We start from the raw sequence: 15,665 nt of genomic DNA, 5'->3' as shown, positions 1-15,665 counted from the left end.
TTCTGCCAAATGGCCTTTACAGACGGAGCCCTGACAAGAGAATATAGTTTCTGTTTCTCATGGCTTTTGATCTTCCAGCTGGATGAGGACGCCCAGCTCCTTCTCTGCTTCTAATGTTCTTGGGTATTGATTGCATCAGACACATGAGAGGCTTGATGGTATTCTACCCTGCTCCCGCTGGTCAGGAGGGCTGGATCCACAGTGGAGTCTAAGTCCAGGGCCAGGAGAGATTTAGCATGGCCACAGGGTATTGCGGGAATGTCGGGCTAGAGTCTGGATCTTTATCTTTTCCTGCTCATCTCTCTCAGAGATCATTCCGCAATAGAGGTGGGAATAAATGATCTCTGGGGGAAGTCCCACCTGCTGCCTCTGTCTCTGTCTGTCTATCTGTGTGTGTGTGTCTGTGTTTCTCTCTGTCTGTCTGTCTCTTTCTCTCTCTGTATGTCTGCCTCTCTGTATGTCTCTGTCTGTCTCTGTCTCTCTCTTTTCCTCTCTGCCTATCTATCTCTCTGTCTCTATCTCTGTCTCTTTCTGCCTGTGTCTCTCTGTCTGTCTCTCTCTTTCTCTGTCTGTCTGTCTTTCTTGTCTGTCTATCTCTATCTCTGTCTCTCTCTTTCTCTCTCTCTGCCTGTGTCTCTCTGTCTATCTCTGTCTCTCTGTCTCTCTCTGTGTGTGTTTGTGTGTATGTGTAGGTTAGAGGCCAACTTCAGTTGTCATTCTCAGGTGCCATCTGCCTTGTCTTTTGAACCAAGGGTCTCCTAGTGGCTCAGGGCTTGCTGCCCAGGCTGGGCTAGTGGAGTACCAAGCTCCAGGGAGCCACCCGTCTCCACTTCCCTGGCACTGGGTTTACAAGCACACACCACTATGCTTGATTTTTTTTTTTTTTTAATATATGGGTTCTGGGGAACTGAACTCAGGTCCTTCTCCTCATGCTTACGTGGCAAGCCCTTTACTAAGTTAGCTCCCCAGCCTTAAACAAAACTTTATTAGTACATGGCCATGCTTGCTGGTTGAAGCTGCACAATAAAGATGAATTGTTGCAACAGAGGCCACATGTGGCCTCCAAGACCTAAAATGTTTGGTATCTGGCCCTTTGGAGCAGAAGCCAGGCAAGACCTGCTCCCCATATCTCTTCGCTCAGTCACAGGGGTTATAGACATGCCTGCTGCTTTCTGTTTAGTTACAGCTGTTTAATAATACAGACCTTATAGGGTCAGGAGTGAGTCAGACCTCAGAAGTGTTGGGCCTGTGGTTTCCTTTACCTTGCATGCATGGCTAGAATGGCATGTGTCACCCTGGTGGGTCTGGGGCAGCATCCCACAATCAAATACATTTCTTTGTTTTAAAATCTATTTTTTTTTAGATTTCTTTTTTATTTTATATGTATGTCACATGTGGGTGCTGGGACCTGAACTCAAGTCCCTGCAAGAGCAGTGTGCGCTCTTAATTACTGAGCTATTCCTAAGCCTCACAGGATTTTTTTTCCTAGAGTGAGAGAAATGCTCCTACTTTATAAATAAAACCACGAGCAGATTCCCATAAATTTAGGCCAGTTTCTATGACAAAATGTATACATGTTGCATGAAAGGTGGTTTCCAAACGAGTTACATAGGCCACTTTGGAGACCTTAAGAACTTTAGACTAGAAGGCCATTTGGAATGGTCCTGTACGTTAGATGAGGAAGCAGAGGCTGGGAAGGTTCATGCTGAGGTTCTCTAGTTGGTAAAGAATGCGCTTAGACCCTCACTGAAACCTGATTTGCCTCTGAATTTATTTCCCAGCCCCCTAGAAGGCCCAAGTTTCATTCTATCCGCTCCCATGTCACCTTGCACAAAACTTCCCTGGGAAGGAAAACCTACACTTACCTCTAACCTTTCCAGGAGTTCTTTGCCTCAAAATCCAGTACTTAATTACCTGTTAACTGGTGAGATCATACCTCAGTGGTCTATTTGAGGATGGAGCCTGGGAATTCATCTTTTCTGGTCTTCTCCAAAGGGCTGAGTGCTCAGTCTCTGGTGATGATCCATTACTAACTACAGAAGGCATAAAGCAAAGGACTTGGGAGGTGGCTCAGTCTATAAGTACAGGCAAGAGGACCTGAGTGCCATCCCTAGCACCTGTGTAAAAGAACCAGATGTGGCAGCATGAGCCTGTGATCTCTGTCCTTGGGAGACAGACACAGGAGGGTCCCTGAGGGTTTGCTGTTAGCTAGTCTACTGAATTGGTGAGTTCTAGATTGAATGAGAGGCTCTGTCTAAGAAAAAAAAAAGCATGGGAAACAATTTAGAAGAACATCTGATGTCAACCTCTGGAACACACACACACACAGACTGGCAGACATAGATACGTAAACACAAACACACAGATACATATACATATACACACATATAGACAGACACATACACAGACATACACAGAGATAGACAGACATAGAGATATACACAAACATACACAGACACACACAGATACACACACAGACACAGACACATAGATACACATACAAACACAGAGAGAGACACACACAAATAGACAGACAGACACATACACACAGACACACACAGAGACAGAGGGACACAGAGATATATATACAAACACACAGACACACACACACACATAAACACATATAGACACACACACACATAGACAGACAGACACATACATACATAGGAACATACATACAAACATACAGAGAGACACACATACACACAGAGGTGCACAATTTAATTTGGGCAGTGGGTCTGTTTTCTGCCCAGCAAGGGGTGGGATACAGGGGTTTGTAGGTGTCTGACCATGGAATAAGAAACATGTAGGGGGGCTGGAGAGATGGCTCAGCGGTTAAGAGCACTGACTGCTCTTCCAAAGGTCCTGAGTTCAAATCCCAGCAACCACATGGTGGCTTACAACCATCTGTAATGAGATCTGATGCCCTCTTCTGGTGTGTCTGAAGACAGCTGCAGTGTACTTACATAAAATAATAAATAAATCTTAAAAAAAAAAAAAGAAACATGTAGGACACACCCCATTTGGCTCCACTATAAACTTCAACACTCCTTAACCTGAGGGGCCAGATTTGGAAATGCGTTCCCGTGAAATCAAACCATGTGTGTGCCATACGTCATTGGAAAATATACCTCAGAAGATCAGTAGATCTGGAAACAGGTATCTCAATCGTCAAGGGCAACAATCAGGCAAAGACAGCCATCCTTCTGTGGTTGATGTCAGCAAGAAAGCCAAAGACAGAGTCTGCATTTAGGAAAAGCATTTAGGAGAATCTTGTGGCTGAGGGCTCTCGTGGGGCTTGGGTAATACTGATGAATATGTGCGTTTTGAAACGGTCAGGAGTCGTCTAATAATCCATCACATATAAAGATGCCTTGGGGAGCCACTAACCCTTTCTCTGCTGCTGTGGAGTCTAACCCCTTCCAAAGACGGGTGCCTGGGCTGCACCACCACAGGATTTATCATCGTTATCAGCACTCATCATTGTCAGCCATGGGAGAGACTAAAAGGACCGCTTGTGTGTGGTGCTTGGTAAAGCTCTGTCCTGGGTGAATCCTCTTTCTCTCTGCCCTTAGTGATAGTCTGGCCCAACCTTTTCTATGAAACACACTAAGGGACCATGCAGGACAATGGAGGGAGGGTGTCCAGTTGTACTGGTGATGTAGGTGGAGCGTCTAACTTTGCCAGATTATCTGGCCTTAAGCAAATTATTTACTTCCCTAAATCTCACATTTTCATTCATAAAAGGGATTGCCAATAATATCCCCTTTTCGGGGTCATTGTAAGATATAATGAGATGGTCACTGTTAAACATTTATAAAAACAACTGTGTGTATGTGTGTGTGTGTGTGTGTGTGCGTGCATGCAAGGGCACTCACCCATGCAACTGCATACGGAGACCAGAAGTTAAGGTTGGGATGTCTTCTCCAATCATGTCTGTAGTGTTATTTTACTTATTTACTAACTTTTTGAGACAAGATTACTTCCTGAATCTGGAGCTTGCTATCTTCAGCTAGATTGCCCAGCCAATGAGCCCTTGAGGTTTACCTGTCTCCATCCCCTGTTCTAGGATTATAGACCATAGCCAGCTTTTAACATGAGTGCTGGGGGGTTCAAAATCAAGTCCTCATGCATATCTAGCCATCATTTTACTCACTGAGCACCTCCCCAGTGCTATAAGTAAATCTTAAGTCCTTTCCTTCCCTGCCCACTTGCTAGTCTCAAAAGGTGATGATAACCTAGATGGTGCAGTGATTGATTATTGGTGCCTGTCACACACTCTGGAAGGAAGAGGGGGTAGCATGTGTCCCATATGTAACACATACAGCAGGCATCAGAATAAATCATTGTACTACACTCTATCTTGCTAGTCTTAAATCTTGCTCTGGTACCTTCAACACAGTGTTCCAAGCTCCAATCAATTAGGGTTTAAATCATCATATGCACAATTTCTTCCACTCATCCTCACATAGTGTGGGATGTTTGGTTTGAACCTACACTCTGATCTTAGACAGGTGGTTGTTGAACTATCAGGACAGGCCTGGCGGGGATTTATTCACATGAAGAACCAATGAGCCACCTAGGAGAGAATTTACCCAACGGGAAGAGAAAGGGTGCCATACAAGATAAACTGGTAAAAACTATCAAAAAACTATAAAAGCATCTGAGCCAATCAGTATTCCTCAGCTGAGAATTATTTGTTTAGCTCTGTACCCCATTTTTAATAGGGTTTTTTGGTTCTCTGGAGTCTAACTTCTTGAGTTCTTTGTATATATTGGATGTTAGCCTTCTATCAGATGTAGGGTTGATTAAGATCTTTCCCCAATCTGTTGGTTGCCATTTTGTCCCATTGACAGTGTCCTTTGCCTTACAGAAACTCTGCAATTTTATGAAGTCCCATTTGTCAATTCTTGATCTTAGAGCATAAGCCATTGCTGTTCTGTTCAGGAAAATTTCCCCTCTGCCCATGTGCATAGTGAAGCACCACAGGTGAGCAAGCTAGTGGCCAGTGCTCTTAGATCCCCACAGACAGTGAGCCACCCTTGGGAAACCCCCAGACTAGTGTCTAACACTGCTCTGAGCTCCCCCACAATCCAGGTTCTGTAGTGCCAGAAAGTACAGTTTCTATGAGCTGGAATCACCATGCATCTTGCTACTTTTAAAATATTAAACATGTTGTGTATATGGGTGTTTTGTTCATATGTATGTTTATGTATCATGAAGAACAGAAGAAGGCCTCAGGTCCTCTGGAACTAGAGTTACTCGTTTTAACTATCTCGTTCTGTGTTGCAAAAGCGATTGCTTAGAAGGATAGTTAAAGACATACTTCCTGAAATATAACGGGAAAGGATTGAGAGCCTGCAAACAAAGTGTCATCAGAATCTAGGAGAGTGCCAGGCAATGATAAGCATCCTATAAATAGTGCTGAATGAAGGCATAGTTTAAATTTTCATCTCTTTCAGACTATTTCGTGTCCTGCGCATGGTTGTGATATCTTAGTGGATGACAACACATTTATGTAAGTATTTCTGATAGATTCTGTATATTGAGTATTGTTGGTTAAACCAAATTAATTTTGACTTAGTACTTCTGAGAAAGTAAATTATTAAAATTCAAGAGACTTTTATTCCCCACTCATTTCTTTATTATACAAAAAGTCACTTAGGTAGTCGTTCTTATGGTTTATTTGGCAATATGTGATAGCCAAATTTTGGTAAATCTTGAAATTGTATAATGGGATAATGAATGTGTTAATTTATGTCCTCTGGGTAACAGGCTAAGACAGAATCAGGGAAGAGTTTGGGAGTGTTGCTCTGTGAGTTGCCTAGCCTATGTGAGGTCCTGGCTTTGATTTCCTGTGTCCACCAAAAGACAAAAACAAAAACAAAAGCAAAAAAAAAAAAAAAAAAAAACCAAAACCAAACCAAAACAAAAAAAAAAACAAAAAAAACAAAAGTGGAACAGAATAGAAAAGAATGTGAGTCGTTATGAAAATGTAAGTGCTAGAATAAAAAGGGAGATCAGGAACAGACAGACTCAGTACAGGTACATAGTACCTGAGAGAAAATGGAAACATTTTCCAAAAGAAGAAACTCAGCATATGATGCAGCTGAGTCTGGCAGTCTTTGAGGAACTCCAGCACTTGCCTCAATAAGCAGAAGGCTGCGCCAGAGTTTTATTGATATATCATTAGCCCCTTACTGCACTGCTCAGGGATAGAGTGTTCTCTGCTGAAATGCTGTTAATAGTTTGAAAGGTGTACTACATGGAGGCTGTAAACTAGTTCTTCTGTACAGATGTTCCTCTTTGGATGGAAGAAGGAAACATGGGAAAGAAGCATAGTGAATTCCAGCTGTTCCTTTGCCCATTCACAGAGTCTCTGGATGTGATGTTTGTTGAGCACCAGTGGTACCAGGAGCTGAATGATAAAAGAAAAAGAAAGATCTCAGCAAAATCTCTGCTCTATGGGGCCCAACATAGACTGGACAGAAGCTGTTAATACTGGGCTCTACTGAGCTGTGGCCCCCCACCCCGTCCCCGGTCAGTTTCCCCATGCTCAGACTGTCAAAGGCCAATTTACCCCCAGACTCTGTGCTGTTTTGCTTCTTGCTCTTTAATAGCTGGTCTAGCCCACTGCTGCAGTGGCCACGTGATTAATATGGCACGAGCAGAGGCAATCAGCCCACCCTATCCCACTCCACTGCCTCTATTTACCCTTCTCCTCTCACTTGTTCAATGGTTTCTGTTCCTTTGTAGCCTCAGCTCTCCGAATTGGAAGAAGTATCAGTGTACTCTGGAACTCCAGCACCTCGTGTAAGGCTCTCATCCACAGCCTCTGCTTATCTCTTGGCTATGGTCAGTAATTCAGCTACAGCCTGCTTCCTCTGCTCAAGACTCTCCTATTCTAGCTCCACTGAGGCAGAGCCACATGTCAAGCTCAATTTGACCCAGTTTAGCCAGACACAGAGGTCAGAACTAGGATCATCCTGACTTAGCTTCCTAGCTTGTTTTCTCTTTCTTTCTTCCTTCCTTTCTTCCTTCCTTTCTTTCTTCCTTTCTTTCTTTCTTCCTTCCTTCCTTCCTTCCTTCCTTCCTTCCTTCCTTCCTTTCTTTCTTTCTTTCTTTCCTTCCTTCCTTCCTTCCTTCCTTCCTTCTTTCTTTCTTTCTTTCTTTCTTTTCTTTTTCTTTTTTTTTCTTTTTTGTTTTTGTTTTTCAAGACAGGGTTTCTCTGTGTAGCCCTGGCTGTTCTGGAACTCACTCTGTAGACCAGGCTGGCCTCGAACTCAGAAATCTGCCTGCCTCTGCCTCCCAAGTGCTGGGATTAAGGGTGTGTGCTGCCACGCCTGGCACCTTTTGTTTTCTTGATATTACAATCATTGCTATTAGATTTCTTTCCTGGATATGGCTATTAGTTTTCTTTCTTCTTAGGGTAAATATCTCCAAGTCTGAACTGGGGAGATACTCAGTTGGTAAAATGCTTGGTTGCAAACATGGGGACTTGAGTTCAATTCCCCAGCACTCACATTAAAGAACGAGGAGGAGGAGGAGGAAGTGGAAGAGGAAGAAGAGGAGGAGGAGGAAGAGGAAGAGGAGGAAGTGGAGAAGCGGCAGCAGCAGCCACCAGGTATAGTAATGTGCTTACATTATATTATTTACATTACAGTGGCTACAATGCCAGCATTTATCACTGGAGGGGAGGAGACGTGTAAATCCCTGGGGCTTACTAGCCTAGCCTACTTGGCAAGCTCCAGACCAATGAGAGACCCTGTCTCCAAAAATAGGGTGGACAGCACCTGAGAAATGACAGCTAAGACTGTCTTCTGGCTGGGCGTGGTGGCGCACTCCTTTAATCCCAGCACTCGGGAGGCAGAGGCAGGAGGATTTCTGAGTTTGAGGCAAGCCTGGTCTACAGAGTGAGTTCCAGGACAGCCAGGGCTACACAGAGAAACCCTGTCTCAAAAACCAAAAAAAAAAAAAAAAAAAACCAAAAAAAAAAAAAAAAAAAAAAAAAAAAGACTGGCCTCTGGCCTCTGTAAGCACATGGACACACACACACACCTTCCTAACTTTCCAAATTCAAACATGACCTTTTCCCTAGAGCCTTCAGATCCTGTGCTGTCCCCATAATGAACCACTACAAAGAATGCTAACCTGGAACTGAGGCCAGCCACGCTGCTGTCTGGTTTTAAGTGACCATTATGTTTCTCCTTGTGCACACTTGATTCACATTAACCACTTCTGACACACTCTCAGATCTCATTGAGATGATACTAAACCGCCACAGTCCAGCCTGGAGCTTAACTCAGAGGTGGAACTTGCCTTGTATATGAGAAGTTCTGGATTCTGTACCCAGCCGAGCGAAACTCATGCGAACAAATAAACAAACAGAACATCTATCTTACAAATTGAGAATCGATTAATATTTTAAAAACTACATTCTTGAAATTATTAGCAGTTTAATTGTTCAATGTTCACACTTGTCTTACATTCAGATACTTGGCTCAATTCTTATATTAGTTCTAAGAATTTGTTGCTCACTTAGGATTCTTAAAATACTTATAGTACATTCAATGAATGAATATTAGAATATTTTCACTGCCCATTTTTAACTTTAATTTACCTTTCTATGACTCAATAAGATTTTAAAATAAAAAACTCAGATCTTTATTACATGGATAAAATATGAATGTGTGTATTAAGGTTGAGATAAACCATAAGGATTATCGCATAGTCCAATCTACTACATGCATGCATACATTCATTCATTCCTTCATTTATTTGATATTATGAGTATTGATGTTTTGCCCATACACATGTCTGTACACTACCCACATCCCTGGTATCCAAGGGAAACAGAAGGCATCACCGGATGTCCTGGAACTGGATTTAGAGATGGTTGTTGAACTGCCATGTGGGTGCTGGGAGTTGAACACTGGTCCTCTGGAAGAACAGGCAGTGCTCATGACTGCTGAACCATCTTTGCAGACCATTCATTTAACAGGGAAGGAAGCTGAAGTTCACAAAAGACAAGCTGAGCTCATGGTGAAAGCTTGTGTGGAATGGGGATGGTTCGGCGCTCCTGAGTCCTGATCAGCTGTCCTTTCCGCTATGCCACACAACCTACTGATTGACAGTCAGTCTGAGAAAGCAGAGTAGGTCTTTCAAGCCAATTTCTGTCTAGCTCCGTATTTTGTACTGCTCTGGGGTTTTGGAGCTTGGTGCCTATAATGGCTCCTTTTCTTCTTACTATGACAAAATACTCAACAAAATCAACTTGAGGGAGGAGGGATGTATTCTGTGCATACTTCAAGAATCTAGTGCATTATGGCGAGGGAGACATGGAGGCCGGAACCTGAGGCAGCAGTCACAGTCAGGTAGTAGAGAGAGATGAATGCTGGCCATCAGTTTGCTTTCTCCTTTTTAACTCAGTCCAGAGCTACAGCCTGTGGGATGCTGCCAAGCGCAGTTAGGGGAACCATCACAATACACAACTCTGAGTTTAGTCTCTTGGAGTTTCTCCTAAGTGTGTCAGTCTGAGGAGACTGTCTAGCCTTGATTTTTGCCAGGCGTTGCTATGGCAGATATTCCTTGTCTGCGAGTGCATCCAGGAGGCTCTGTGTTCTGTGACCTATGCTAGTACATTGCACTGCAAGCCTGGCAGGCTGAAGCCACTTCTGAAGCCAGTTGTACCTCAGTCACCTCCCCCAAAGCCAGCCCAACCTCGGTCTCCTCCCCTTTCTTACTCGAGACTGCTGCCTTCCTTTAGAGCCCTCTCTTCCTAGTTGCCTGTCCTACGCCTTAGGGGCCCGAAATTCATTTCAGACTCTATCACCAGAATGGAACGAATTGTGGAAGATAGCACAAATGGGACTTTGGCTTCTTCTGTAACACACCCTTTCCTAAGAATCTGCATGTTGTAGTGAGAGAACTCTGAAGCAGGCGTGTCCAGACCTTGGATCCTGTCACTCCCCTGACAGTTGGTATTTCTTTGTCCTCAGTTTTCTCATCCATATAACCGGAGGAGATGGAAACTCACTGCATAGTACCTGTCCAGTGCTAGGAGCCATCCTCCGGGACTCATTTACAGTTTTTCATTTAATTATCGCCACAAGCCCGTGGAGCAGACAGCATCCCTATTTGAAAGAAGAGAAAACTAATGTGGGCAAAGTTAATTTGCCAAGGATTACCCAGCTGGCAAGGGGCAGAGTTTCTTGACCTCCTGCCCTTCCTTGTTGAGTTACCATAAAAATCAAATAATTTAGTATTGACTGTGAGGCTGTTTGGAATGGTAGCAAGCACTCTGTAAACATAAGGAGTGTTATTAAAAGACCCAGGCTCCCCGTCCACTCCCTTTCTTTCTCCTTTTCTGTCACTTCCCTAACGTATAAGCAGCTGCCTTTGGTCCAGACCTATCAAAGAAATGTCATGAAACCATTTTTCAAAATGTCAAATGCCCATGTACTTCCCCCCAAAGTAATTAAGCCCTTTTATTTTTTCCAAGTCATGATGCAGAATCCCGGGAGCTTCCAGAACACGCCCTTTCTCCTCCATCCTGAACTAATGGAAATCAGGCCTGAAGGGTGAGCTTGCCTGGGACTCCACAAGATCCCATCAGTGCCACAAAGGCCTGGTCTGGCTCTGGCAGGCCTCCAGCGGTGACCACAGAGCACTAATAACCGGGGGGTCAGTTATTTATCCAAGGGCCAGAGACTCACGGTGGCATGGGTCAGTCCTAGCAGATGCCAGGATCCTTTCACCCAAGGTGGATAGGTGCCTGTGGGTGGACCGCAGCCTGACAGCTGGCCCCTCATTCTGTCATCTCTCCTGGGTCACTGATGTCACCCCTGCCTTTGTACACAACACCAAGCAAGAACATCATGCCCAGAGGGCACCTGACATTTCAGTGGCATTATTGGGTGTTGACATTGAGCTTGATATTTGTACATACATTTTCCTATTTCATTTCCATGGCAACCTTTACTTTCCCTATTGTCCCCAACAAAAGAACCAAGGTTTATGCACTGTGTATGTAACACGGTTAGTGAAGGGCAGAGCTGCAAGGAGCGTGACCACTTCTTAAAGAGAAGTTTTGCATTTATTTATTTATAGGAGTGTGTGCATGGGCATGTGCCATCACAGATACTAGTGTGAGGCTCAGAAGACAATATATTAAAGTCAGGATATTCTTGCACTATATAAGTTCATTTAAGAGATCAACTCAGGTCGTCAGAGCCACAAAGTCATCTTGTCTCTAACCCCAAAGCCCAGATATTTCCAGGGCATGATGTGTAGTGGTTTGAATGAAATGTCCCTCCACAGTCTTGGGTATTTGAACTCTTGGGTCCTAGTTGTTAATACTGCCTGGGCAAGCCTTAGGCGATATGACCTTGTTGGAGGAAGTGTGTCACTCGGAAGTTTAAGACCTCTGCCCACTCCCAGTTCCCTCAATCTGTTTCCTGCTTGCAGTTCAAGACATGAGCCCCTGGCTTCTGCTCCAAATGCCGTGTCTGCTGCTTGCTGCCATGCTCTCCTGCCATGAAGGACTCTTACTCCTCTGGAACCATAGGCCAAACAAACCCTTCCATCTCTAAGCTGCTTTGGTTATGGTGGTTTATCACAGCAATAAAAAGATAACTAAGATGCCATATGAACTTCCTTGCAGAAAGCTTCTTCTTTGATTATTTTTAAAAGCTCAATCAGGAAAGCTTAGTGACAGACGCAGTCTTAGGAGGAGTGGACTCTCTGTTTATGGTCGTCCTAGTTTCTCTCGTAGCTTCTCATCAGATATAATTCAGCCCAGACTCAGACTCATCTAGAAGGTTTGAAATACACATTCCTGGACCACACACCCTTGGAGGTTGCCCATAATCCTAACTTTGGTAGTGGAATATAAGGATTGCTATTTTTCAGCTTCCCTGGTGATTTTAATAACCTCTCAAGCCAAAACCATCATTTTAGGCAAGCCTTTTCTTTAGTCTCTTTCCAAATTGCTTTCTATAGTCCAACATCACTGAGGCTGCACAAGTCCGTGGACTTCAGTTAGATTGGGTGGGCTTTTCTTTCTCCCACCCATCACTATTTTTTTTAAGACATTCTCATTATGTAACCCAGGCTAGCTTAAACCTCCCAAGTGTTGGGATTACTTATAGGTATGTACCGCCAAGCCCTTCTTACTCAGTATTTTTTCTTTTTTGAGACAATGTCTTCCTATGTAGCCCCTCATGGCCTAGATCATGCTATGTAAACCAGGCTGGCTTTGAATCCACAGAGGCCCTCCTTACTCTACCTCCTGGGTGCTGAGATCAAAGGCTTGCAGCACCATGCCTACCTTTAAAGATCTATTTTTAATTATGTGTATTTCTGTAATGCCTGTGCATGTGAATTAGTTACCTGGAAAAGCTGGCCTCAGATTCCTCGGAGATGGAGTTACAGGCGATTATGAACTGCAGACCAGTACCAGGAACTGGACCTGGGTCTTCTGCAAGAATAGCATGTGCTCCTAACTGCTGAGCCATCTTCCCAGCCTCTCATGAGTCTTTTAATGTAGTCCATGCGCTGTGACCTTGGGGGGATACTGACCACCATGGCTTGCAGGATTTGCCCCGTCGTTTGTATTCCGTTAGCCCTGTTGGTTTTCCTCTGGCCTCTCTATTGGTTAGAATCCATGCGTAGAAGGTACAGGAAAGACCCAAACAACAGCAGTGCCTCATTTAGCACCTAGAAATTGATTTCTGTCTCTGGGGGAAGAATGGGTTCAGCAGTATCTCCAGGCATTAGAGACCTATGTTGTTGCTCATCCATAGCACAGTGCCTATGTTCCTGAGTCGAGGCAGCAAGCTCCTATTTAAATGTTTTAGCCAGTGAGGAAGGGAAAAGCAGGGTGAGGAGGAATTGCACGGCAGAGTTCTGAGCACACCCCACTGTCTGGAACTTGATTGTGTGTGCAATCAGGCGCTGAACATTTGGGTTTATTTTACCCAGATTCAATCAGCTGATTATGCTAGCAGATGTGGAAAATGGACCACGGCGAGCAGCCTAGAAGCTTCAACTTCGACTTGAGTTTAAATTTTCCACTCATGCCCCTGTTCCAAGCTTCAGTGTAGAAGCTCTGTGAGAGCTGGGCCCTGACCACCTCTCTGTGACTCAGACATCTATCATGGGAGGCATGAGATGAGAACCACCTATCAGCATGAGACTAGAGCGATGACAAAGTTCCGGAATGTGAGGCAGGGGGTTGTCTTAGTTTGTGTAGTCTATAGTCCAGGGATGTCTCATAACCTCTCCGAGCTTCCGTTTCACTGAACCATACAATTTAATTGAAGGATGCTTCAGGTGTCTACTCCTACCCTCTGGTTTGGTAGAGAAGGAAGCTGAAAATGAAAAAGTGTAGTGACTTGCCCAGGATAAACACACACAGACAGACACATACACACACGCAAACATGCACGCACATGCACACACACATACACACATGCATGCATGTACACATGCACTCATACACACGCATTCACACAGCTTACACACATGTAGCCCCACACACCCTAAATTAATTATAATGTTTTGAAGTTCTGTAAATTGGAGAGCCAGAGATCAGGCCTCTCAGCAACCAATTCAGGCACAGCATGAAGACATCGCATCTGCAAAACGGGGCTTCAGGGACAGGATTATCTTCTTCAAGCTTCCCCCAACTTAGAACCCCCGGTGCACACACTTAGCATCCCTACCACTCAGTAAAATGAAACACACAGCTGTGATAATTTCCAAAACTGGGACTTTGGCACCCATCTGGATCTTGATACATACGTTAGCAGCTTTGAATGGTGAGCCAGAGGTGGCGGAGGTGAGAACTTGGGCTGCAGAGTCAGCTAAGAAGCAAAGCCCAGTGGAGCAGCAGAGGGCAGAGACCTAGGTGATCCTAATAACTTGACCAGAGGCAGCCATGTTCGGAGAGTCTCTGTACGACACTGGTGTGGGTGCCACAGAGCCTCTTCCCTCGGGGACTTAGAACCCGGTTGCACACAGATAAATGATGGTGGAGGGGGGTGTCTGTAAGGTTCAACAGAGGAAATGTCACAAGGCAAACTGGCCATCTTAATAATAACAGCTTCCGCTTATTACTCAACTGCCATGTGGGCTCCGCACTGCCATAGGTATTTATTTTATAGGCTCGATCTCATTAAATTCTCACGACAAGCTTCTGGGATTACTGAAGGTCATACAGCTGCTAAGTGGTGATTAATTGTCGGAGGAGTGCTGTGAAGAACATAAATTATGGAGTGGTTCAGGAGGAGCGTGGGGATGGAGTGGTCTAGGGAAAGCTCTGGGGTGGGGGGAGGAGAGACTTTGGTGGGATTGCTGGGGGCTGGTAAGATTGGTGAGATCAGGGAGGAAGTCCAGAGAACAGAGTCGGCCTGGATTTAGGGGTGCTGGGTGAATGAGTTCCTGGATAAGGTGGAGGAGCAGCTAAAGCCAAGGACAATGTCCTAGTTTGAGGGCCAGGAAGTGGTGAGGGGACGAGACACACCCAATAATCATTTTCCCAGAAAAGAATAAAAAAGTCAATAGATCAGATCATCCCTCCATGGCCTGCTGCCAGAGGAAAGGGAGAAGAAAACAAGTAGAAAGCTCCCAAAGCAATGAGTGCCCTCCACCCAAGAAGCTCACTTCTTGGATTCAACCCAAAGAAAATGTCAGAGACTGGGGTGAAAATGGACACAATGTAACATCGCACAGTAGGAAAGTTGTGTGTGTGTGCACCATACCTATGGTTTACACACACCCACCACAGTGTTAGCTATCGTGCACAGCACATACTCCTGAGGACAAGATAACCAGAGCACAGAAGACTGAGCGGGGCAGCAAAATGCAAAGCACACAAGGTCTTAGCTTAAAATTCTATAGATTTTGTGAAGTCATGTATGTAAATACACGTGTGCAGAAAATAAGACAGAAAGGAAAAACACTATACCATGATACACTTTAAAAGAAGGAGGAGGAGGAGGAGGAGGAGGAGGAGGTAGGAGGAGGAGGAGAGGAAGGAGGAGAGGAGGAGGGCTAAGAGCCCAGGTTGGCCTTGAACTCTATTTATGGCTGAGGATGACCAGGAACTCCAAAGCCTCATCCTCGTACCTCTCAGATGCTGGAGATTGAACCCAGGACTTCATACATGCTAGGCAAGCACTCTACCAACTGAGCTATTTGCCCAGCACCCCTCCTTTGCTTTGTCTTAAAGGCAGTTTAGTAATTGCTGCTGCCATAGAGTTTTGGGGAATTCACTTTAACCTGATTTTTTATATAAGATAAAGCTCCCAGATGCATGTCCCTCCCTACCCCCCACTGAATCAGAAGCACTAAAGTCTCCCATTAATGGTCTCTGTAGCCATTTAGATAAATTGTCATCCACAGAGCCATAAATCCTAAATGAACGACACTCTTATTCCAGGGGACAGGCACCAAAGCCCGTTTCAAACTCAGTGATGTATGGGTCTGTAGCTTTCAGAATGTCAGGGGCCCTTCATCAATATCTGAAGGACCTTCCCAGGTACTGGAACATACCACAGCTAGTGAGAAGACATTATTGTAGTAGGGTGAAGAGTTTTCGCCCTTATCCATCTGCTGTATTTGGTTGGGGAGGGTGTATGCTTTTCTGACTTCCACTGATATGG

General features: G+C 44.6%; 1 long non-coding RNA gene across 1 annotated transcript; it reads right to left on the bottom strand.

Moving 5' to 3' along the window:
- Positions 1-5,666: 5,666 nt before the first annotated feature.
- On the bottom strand, positions 5,667-12,830 carry Gm39351. The gene is made up of 3 exons (XR_870822.1): positions 12,391-12,830; positions 8,152-10,133; positions 5,667-6,418 (listed from the first exon to the last, which is right to left on the bottom strand). It is a non-coding gene; the product is annotated as a predicted gene, 39351 (long non-coding RNA).
- Between the last annotated feature and the right edge of the window lie 2,835 nt (positions 12,831-15,665).

This window comes from Mus musculus, chromosome 9, assembly GCF_000001635.26.
Source record: "Mus musculus strain C57BL/6J chromosome 9, GRCm38.p6 C57BL/6J".
Classification (NCBI taxonomy): domain Eukaryota; kingdom Metazoa; phylum Chordata; class Mammalia; order Rodentia; family Muridae; genus Mus; species Mus musculus.
Note: the sequence above shows the minus strand (reverse complement) of the source record. Positions and strands in the feature narration are given on the sequence as shown.